Source organism: Erinaceus europaeus, chromosome 9 (genome assembly GCF_950295315.1).
Source record: "Erinaceus europaeus chromosome 9, mEriEur2.1, whole genome shotgun sequence".
Lineage (NCBI taxonomy): Eukaryota > Metazoa > Chordata > Mammalia > Eulipotyphla > Erinaceidae > Erinaceus > Erinaceus europaeus.
Genome location: NC_080170.1, coordinates 27,580,274 through 27,590,226, shown reverse-complemented (window position 1 = coordinate 27,590,226; position 9,953 = coordinate 27,580,274).

Genomic DNA, 9,953 nt, shown 5'->3' with positions numbered 1-9,953 from the left:
AAATAAAAAGAGTTCCTGAAATCCTCACAGAAAAAGAAAAATAATTTTAACAGAAAGTCTCTTTGATAAAACAAGGTTATTTATCGACAATTTCAACTATATGTCAAATTTCCTATATCAGAGACATCTAAACTTCATTTTTCTTTTCATTAATATTTAGTTTCCATTGGGATACGTATGCCCACTGTTTAACAGTGTCTTCACTATTGAAACATTTGGCAGGACATTTTGAGAACCTATATATGGATTTTGAAGAAGAAAAAAAATTTGAGGCGAAGAATTCTTTAACTCTAGCCCTTAGAAATTATGCTGATGAATTAACAAAGCTCTGATAATCCCTACTGGATTTCACAACTACCCAGTGCAAACTGAGTATATAGCTCCATTTTTTCCCTCATGTGGTGAAGTTGCTGTGAAAAGTTATAGTGGAGAAATACACACACACACACACACACACACACACACACACACACACACGAGTCAAATGGAGTCTATTCTGTGTTTTCATGGAAGGTATGTTTCTGAGTTGTCAAATATGAAATCTAATGTCAAATTAGATATGCATCTCAGGACAACACAATGTACATGTTATTGAAATAATAAGAATCATGTGCAGAATCGTGATACTTTTCTCAGTGCAGTGAGTCAGGGAATTCAATCTGTGTGAATAGGCTCAGCATCTGCCTTTCAGCCAGGCAGTTCTTGTGATGGCACAGTAACTGTGCTGCCTTCCTTTGTCCGTCTTGTTTTCCTGGTTAAATATAGTGGTTTGGTTTCATTCTTCTGCATGTTTCAATCTATTTTCTTTTCCCAACACCATTTGTTGAAGATACTTTCCTTTCCCCATTTAATAGTCATAGGTGTGGAGGCTTATTTCTGGACTCTCAATTCTATTCCACTGGTCAGCGTGTCTATTTGATTATAGTGGCCCTATACTACAGTTTGAGATCTGGGAGTGTGATGCCTCCAGTACTGCCCTTTGTTCTCAAGATTGTTCTGGCAGTTCTAGGGTTTTTTTTTTTTTTTTTTTTTTTGGTTCTTCTATCATCTTTTCATGGTCGGCTTCCTTTTGTCATTCAGCTTTCATGAAAACTTTACTCAGATGCCTAACTTGATTTCCTAACAGTCACTATCACATAGGTCACAAAAATCTTTATATCATTGCTAATCACTTGTCTTCTCAATACAGGTTCTTGTTTATGAGTGTGGGCATGTATTTACTGTCATTTGACTTCTTTATTTTAATGCAAGATCTTTGTAAGCATGGGAGTCTGTACTACAATGTCTGCTAACAAGAAAATGTCAAGAAGCAATGTTTTTACATTCTATTGCAGAAATGATCTGTAAACCTGTAGAATTCACAAATGTAAATATTTTAGTTCCTGAAATTTAGAAAGATTCAATAATTATGTTCTTGCATGAGTGAATGAAATTAGCTTTCACTATGTAATACAAGCCTACTGTGGAAGAAAACTTGGTTAGAAAATAAATAGTGGAAGATAAACCTGTTGACTTGTTGCATATAGTCTTTAGATATATGCCAGTTAACTAGTAAAAGACATTTGTTCAAAATATTACGTGGAGGTTAGACTAGGTGGTCTTTGATCTGTCTCACGCATAGTATTTAATAGATAGTGTACACTTTGCTCTTAGGACAACTAGTCTTTATTCATAAGCACACAATTATGTCCACGTAGAGAAAAAAAACACAGTAGTAAACCAAAGGTATCAAACATTATATTCATATAAAATGCAATTATCCTGACAGCTATACAGTTTAACATAGTAATATCAGATTTCTGACCACAGAACCCACCCAAAGTCAATCCCCAATGAAAGACATGAGCCTTCATTGTTCATTTAATTACAATTTCACATGAGAATACAATATCAGTTACAGAATAGCAAAGCATAAGACCCACCTTTTTTCACTTCTAATGTCCAGAGAACTCTATGGATGCAGTTTAGTCAATGGAAAAAATACACAGAGAGCTCATTGTTTACAATGGGGAAACAGTGATTTTCCTTTTTTCTACAAAGTGTGATAGATGACTATGTAGGACAAAACAAACATAACAAATCTTTTAAAATGTGAGCAGTCCACTATTTAATGCTGGTTTTCAGTATTTCTAGAGTGTTTTTATTTTTCATGTGGCATATTTAAATAGAAGTTTTGTTCCACTTTATTGTGGGAAATGACTTAAGTGTAGTTGTTGTCACATCCGTACAGTCTTCCATCTGCCCATGATGGGTGCGTGCACTCCACGCCCACTACCAGTCGACATCTACATTCAGTGTTGTGCACAGGGTCCCCAACCTCTATCAGTATACTTCTGACTTTGATCAGGGCACTGCTCAGCTCTGGCCATAAAGTAGTGCTCAGACCAAACCTGCCACTTCTTGCATGAAAGTCTTCTGTGCTATCTACTGCTACATCGTCTCCGAGACCCTGAGTTTGAAAATGTCTAGAGACATTACACAAGATGATAGGCTATAAGTATCACTTCTATGTGTGTAATTCAAATCATTCATTTACAGAGTACATAAATTTAGGAGGAAAGACATACCAATTATTCAGGTTCTTAGGTAAGAAAGGAAATGGAACAAAAATGTGTATGGCATGCACTGTAAATCTGTTTGGGGAAAATTAGTTCGCTGTATGCTATTGATTATTCTAAGATTTAGTAAAGTTTAAAGCCAGCTCACTTATTTTTCTCCATTAGAACCCAAATAATTTCCACTGGATGGAATAAATGACTCAAACGTTATAGTTTATTCACCTTCTGGATACTAATTGTGCTGGACTTAATCACTGTTAACCTAACTTTCTTTAGAAATTGGCTAGCAGCTATAAATAAGTCATTTTTCTAACTTCAATGTTTTCTTCATTAATTAGTTGAATAGAATGTTTGCTGTATTTTGTTTTGGAGCTTATGTGTTTCACATTATTGTCTTTACAATATTCTAAATAGCCCCATCCATCAGTCAGAAACATCTCCTTGATGTTCTACATCTTTGTACAGATTTTTCTTGTCATGAAATCTAATGCTTTATACATGTTTTCAGTACTTTAAGACAGGATAAAGCCCATCTGTTTAAGAAAGAATAAAAAAATAGTTTCTGTCTACCTCTCTTCATCTTCTATGTCCTATGCCTACAGGTTTATTAGTAGTTGTCATCAAATGCCCAGCTATTTCAAGAAGGCATTCTACATTGACTTTAATATAGTTTTTGATAGAAGATATCTTTCTTCCAAACACCTCTGTAATCTTTCCAAAAATATCAATTTTTACTTGTTTATATAAAATCTTCCTAGACTTACCATTTAAAAAATGCCCCAGGTATAACTGGCCTTCTTCCATTGTTCTTATTTCTAATTTAATAATTTCCCCAGTAATTATTTATTACACCTGTAATTCTTTATTGCACTTATCTATCTGCACATCTTTCTTCATTTGTCACATTTTTCATTTCGTAATGGTGGTCCTTTGTCTTAGGTAGCTTTGCATTTCTAGAATTTTGTTGCATTGCATAGTTGTCTAACACTTAGATGACATTTTAGGCATATGATTATTGAAAATTAAAAGTGTCCTAGATATATGAATTGGGAAGACATTCTTGTAGACTAGCATAAGATAGAAAAGATATTAGAAGTCAACTAGTTTTAGGGTGTCTAATCAGACTATACTCCAGGTAATTAAACTATATATGGTCTACATTTTAGACATTAAGACTAGATTTGTTATCTATTTGATGAAGATGTGACATTGAATCTCTGAGGCATTATTCTTTTAAAACAATATTTCTTCAATAGAAATAAATTTTAAAATCAGAATAAAGTCATAAATTTCTTCTCTGAAACTTTCACTTTCAGGGTGCATATTTCCTATGTGGATAATTTCTCATTTTCTTCCATTAAATCTAAGTTACATAGTCTTCTTAACCTATATTATTGGCTTGTTAGTACATTTGTTTTATTTATGTTTTAGTTCTGATTAATTAATGAGAATGATAGGAAGAGAGAGAGAGAAAGAGAACCATACATCATTCTGGTATATGCAGTACTAGGGATTGAACTTGGGACCTCCTACTTGAGAATCCAACATGTTATTGACTGAGCCACCTGAAAGGCTACAAACAATAAACTTCATCATTGTTATTATTATTATTAATAACCAGAGCATTGATCAGCTTTGGGACTATGTGAAAGCTTGGTGGAGCTTAGGGGAGCTCTCCCATCCTTGGATGGAGATCTGGAAAGTCAACACCGCTTGTTAACCTCTCTCGTCATAGAGATGAGCCAAGAGGGAAAAAGTCTCCCAGACTAAGCTTGCCTTGTAGCCTCCCAGGATCACAGAAAACTTGCAGACCTCTTGCACTTAGTTTCTCCCTGCTGGCAGGCCACATGGCTGCCTGCTTTAAGATTCATTTATTCAAAGTTCACCTCACCTTCTGATCACAAAGGAGAACAAACCTTATCACACACTCTTAACAGTGTCCCTTGATGTCCTTAATTTACATCAATCCTTATTTATCTTTTCTCTATCTCACCCTACTGGTTTAACCCCTATTCTTCTCTCAAATGCTTTTGAGTAATTAAATGCCTGCATCAGGAGACTAATTATCTTGAAGTTTATGTATCTGCATCAAATTATCTTGACGTTTATGTATCTGCATTAATTCTTGTCATACCAGCCCCCTACCATAGGGGCAAGCTGACCTTTAAGAAACCTGTAATTTCTGACGTATTTGAAAAATGTTCTTTGTTTAACTTTCTCTATATATATCCAAGCCCACCCCTGAATAAATTGAGAGTGTTCATATCAGAATCCTTCCCGAGTCTCTTTCTTTATCATGTAGTCCCTTGAGCTAGTGATGGGGTCTCGGTAAGCTTACCTTCCTGGGTGGAGTCACCCCATGTGAGCCCCAGCAATCAGCTCTAGCTTATGGTGGTGCAGGAGACTGCACCTGGGATGTTGGAGCCTCAGGCATGAGTGACTCTTTGCATAACCATTATGCTATCTACTCTTGCCCAACAGTATATTTCTTGAGCAGTTCTCATATTGTTTCTATTCATTCTGTAAAATGTTTAAAGAGACAAACACTGAAACCACCAAGTTGTAAGAATGTGTGATTTTGCCAGATAGTGGTAACACAGGTGGACAGCTAAAATTGAGAAAACTGAATTATGTATTTCTATTGGTTTTTGTATTGTATTATTGCTGATTTTTCATTAATTTACATAGTTATAGTATTTCAGGAATATACTTTCACACACACACACACACTCAAACATGCACACGATGACTTCAACTCACTGTATCCATCACAAATATTCCTATGTTCCCCTACACCCAAAGGGTTTTTTTAAAATTTCTCTTTATTTTTATTGTGCAGTGAGACAGAGAGAAAGTAAGGATATGGAGAGAGAGAGAGAGACATCTGAAGCATTGCTTCACTACTAGTGAAGCTTCCTCCCTGGTAGTGGGGACTGGGGGCTTGAATCTCAGTCCTTGTGCATGGTAACATATGTACTCAACCAAGTGCACCATTGCCCAGCCCCTAAAGGACTTTTGTCTTAAAAGTTAAATTAATCTTTGATAATTGTTGCTTTTTAAAATTAGTAATTGATCATTAGTTGATACCATTTCTATTATTTGGTGATCTGTTACACTACAAGCATGCTACACACAAAGACTGTGTAAATGTATATACTGGTATAAAGTGCTTATCTGTGTTTAAAAGAAATAACTGGAGATGGAAATGTCTCTTTTTACTGACTGAGAAACATTCAATGCTCCATGACTCTACTAGTATATGAAGAAATTGAGATACAGAATTATAAACAACAATCTGTGATAACAGCTATTTTGTGTCAGTCTCTAGATTAGCCCTTATCTTGTAGCCCAGGTAAGTATTCTGATAATTAGAATCTAGGGCAGCAGGTGATTTTTTTCTTCAAGAGGTCATTGTTGATTCTAATAGTAAATTAGCCTTGCCTCTAGAGAACTGCATTTTTGAAGAGGTCTGAGCCCTAGTAAAGGAAGATCACTTTTTATAAGATATTATTTCCACCATCCCCAAGGAAATTCTGACCTTTCAGCTTCTGTTATCATCACTCTCTGGGATGGCCATGCCCCCTAGAGTAATACCCGGAGTCCTTTTAGTTTTCTTCTGAGACAAAGTAACATTACAGTGGTCAGCATTTACTAATAACTTGACCTTTCAATTCAGTAATTCTTTATCTGTGGTTAACACATGAGGGTTTTTTTTTTAATGCCAAAAAAAGGACAAAGAAAATATCAAACCTTTTTATTTCATAAGGAATTTTGACCAGTTTGCTGATAGGGTGTGCATTCCAATTTTTAAGTGTCATTTTTGTTCTCTTAATACAGAATTATAAAGTACTTTCTGTTCATTTTATGCAAATAAAATCAAAATAGAAAAAATACTTTAAAATGAGTAACAGTGTGTCAACCTTTGAAATAATGGTGTAGGAAAACTTGATTAGAATAATTTTAAAAGTATAACAGGAAACAGTATCATTATTGACAATGGTGTTTATTGAGCTCAGTGCCTTTTTGCTGTAACGTTAATGGAATAAAACATTCCAGTTGTACTTGAATGATGATAATTGAGAACTTGCTTCCTTTCTTTGTCACTTCAGTTAAAAACCAAAGTATCCAAGTATCTATTAACAGTAGATAGTGAGGTTTTACTCTATACTTCCCCCAAACATTTAAATTAATGTGTCTACTTGTTGGATAATTCCTTGGGAATAGAATGTAACAATGGCTGAGATGTAGCTTATTCTCTTTTGAGAAAGAAAATGGAAAATAGTAGGCTTAAAAATTTAGATTCAAATTTACCTACATAATTTACAATCTTTTAAAAACTATATATTTATTTATTTATGGGAGGCGTAGAGAGAAAGAAAGAAACAGACATCACTCTGGTGTATGTGCAGCTAGGGATCAAACTCAGGACCTAATGCTTGACAGTCCAATATTTTATTCACTGTGCCACCTCCTAGACCACCTTTAAAGTCTTAAGGTACAAAATATTTGTGTTCACTTTTTCTTCTACTCTAACTCCTGTATCCTAACCTTTTTTTCCTGCACATCTTATTCTTTAGTTGTTATTGATGCTTATAGAAACTATTACTTTTCTCCCATATTTGGGAGCTACTCTCTCCCCTGATCCAGCTTTCTGGTCCTTTTTCCAACTAAGACACCTTCCCCCCCAGACAATAGCTTAGGTCATCTGCATATTATATATCAGGTGTAGGCAAAAACTAGTTGAGTCATGGGCCCCTTGGAATATACCTAAAGTAGAGCTACTAGCTTTTTCCAAAACAGAGACCCCAAATCTTTATCCACAATATTCCACCCTTTAGGTTCATGATTAGTCAATAATTTGCTCTGGTTTCTATCTTAACTCTTTTTCAGCATCCAGGTTCTAGAAGCTACCATGATTCCAACTGGACTTCCCTGGACAGACAACCCACCAATGTGTCCTGGAGCCCCACTTCCACAGAGCCCCACTTCACTAGGGAAAGAAAGAGACAGTCTGGGAGTATGGATCAACCTGCCAACACCCATGTTCAGCAGGAAAGCAATTACAGAAGCCAGACCTTCCACCTTCTGAACCCCATAATGACTCTGGGTCCATGCTCCCATAGGGTTAAACAATAGGAAATCTATCAGGGAAGCTAATGGGATACAGAGTTCTGGTGGTGGAAATTGTGTGAAATTGTATTCCTCTTAATCTATGGTCTTGTCAGTGTTTCCATTTTTTAAACAATTTTTTTAAAGAAACTATTACTTTTACAAAATAAGCAGGTAAAGAGAATCAAGAAACACTTTATCTAGGGGGCCAGGTGGTAGTGCAGCCAGTTAAGTGCACATGGCATGAAGTGCAAGGACCAGTGTAAAGATCCCAGTTCAACTCCTGCTCCCCACCTGCAGGGGGGGTCACTTGACAAATGGTGAAGAAGGTTTGCAAGTGTCTTTCTCTCCCCCTCTTTGTATTCCCCTCCTCTCTCCATTTCTCTCTGTCCTATTCAGCAACAACTACAGCAATAAAAACAATAAGAATAATAACAACAATGATAAACAACAAGGGCAACAAAAGGGGAAAAGAGAAACTAAGAAAATAATGAAATATTTCATATATTCAATGATACTGATCTGTGAAGCTGATTAATTTATCTTGTTGGTAACATAATGACTAAAATACAGCTATATGCCACTGAAAATATATTATGCACCTACTTAAGTGGATTTTCAAACAGGGTATTTTTAAAGTCATATTCACTTCATTGATTTTCAAAAGGGCATGTTCTATTTTGTGTAATGTAATTTTTATTGAAATTTATGAGTAAACAGTTAAAATGCCTTAGATTAGCATGTGCTTTTTTTTTTTTTACTGTAGTGACAAAAGCTAAAGGTGGAACATATTACCATTAACCTTGAAACTGTTGGCCATCCTTTATTTAAATAGGTTTATATTCTTTCAGTATTTACTAGCACATTTATGCCTCATATGAGACAATCCCCACATTGCAAGGCTAATGGTGAAAATCTTATATTTTAGGATTTATCCAGTCTTTTACTAAAATGGAAGTAAACATATATGTTTTAAAATAAATATATCACATAATCTTTTTCCAGTTTGTAATTCTTCAGTGAATTAATATTCTATCACACATGTATCCACAACTGTATGTGTATATATTCTGTCTACAAAATTTCCATCAAATTTTGTTATTCCACCACTCTTTCTCTTCTTCCCCAAATCCCCCACTTCCCATCTCTGTCTTGCCACTAAGGTTATTGCTTTGTGCCTAAATGATGAAGCCATCACTTCTGGCATATATATTCTTTCACTGATAGAGACAGAAAAATGAAAGGGGAGGGAGAGTTAGGGGGGAGAGAAAAAGAGACACCCATAGCATTGCAACACTGCTTCACCACTTCCAACACTTCTGAAGTGTCCTCTTTTTTTTTTTTTTTTTACCTTATTTCTGCTCAGAGCTGATTTGACTAAGATAGATTAGAGTAAGAATCAACCTACCTTACTACCCCTAAACTCATACAGTAGGAATTGAATTTCAGTTTTACAACTGTATTCCTATGAAGAAGTTGCACTCTCTCTACCTCTTATTCCTCACCTACAGCATGGACATAAGAGTATCTTCCTGTTTAAGTTTCTGTAGGTATTAAGTTGATTCCTATATGCAAGATACTTGAAAAGTGTTTGGAACATACTTGTTGTGTTTAACATTACTACGGCTGTGGCAGACAGAACAATGTTTTTGCAACATGTGTGCTCAACTAGGTGCGCCACCACGCAGCCCTCAAGAACTATGTTTTTGCATAAATGTTCGTATCCAAATCCCTAAACCTGATTATATGTTACTTGACATGACAAAAAAGTAGATGTGATTAAAGTGTTGATCGTGAGATGGAAAAATTTCCTAGGTTATACTGTTGGGCAGCATCTGATTACATGAGCTTACTCTTTCTAAAATGATTTTTTGAGAAAAACAGACACCTGTAGCATTGCAGCACTGACTGTTTTTTAAAGCACTGTGTTTTTTAAAACTAGGTTTGTGGAAATTTGTTATTGAAATTTATCTAATATCATTATATTTATTTTAGGATTAATAGTAATTTGAACCAACAATCTATTTGAACATACATATATTCTCCCAAACAAATGATATCCAAATAATTGATAACAAACTTTTATTGTTTTTAGTATTAATTTCTTTTTTTTGCCACCTCAGGTATTTCCTGGGACTTACTACCTGCACACGACTTCACTAATCCTGATTGCCACTTTTCCCCTTTTCCTTTCTTTTTTTTTTTTTTTTAAATCGAGGGATTAATGTTTTACAGTCAACATTAAATACAATAGTTACTAATGCATAACATTTCTCAGGTTTCCAC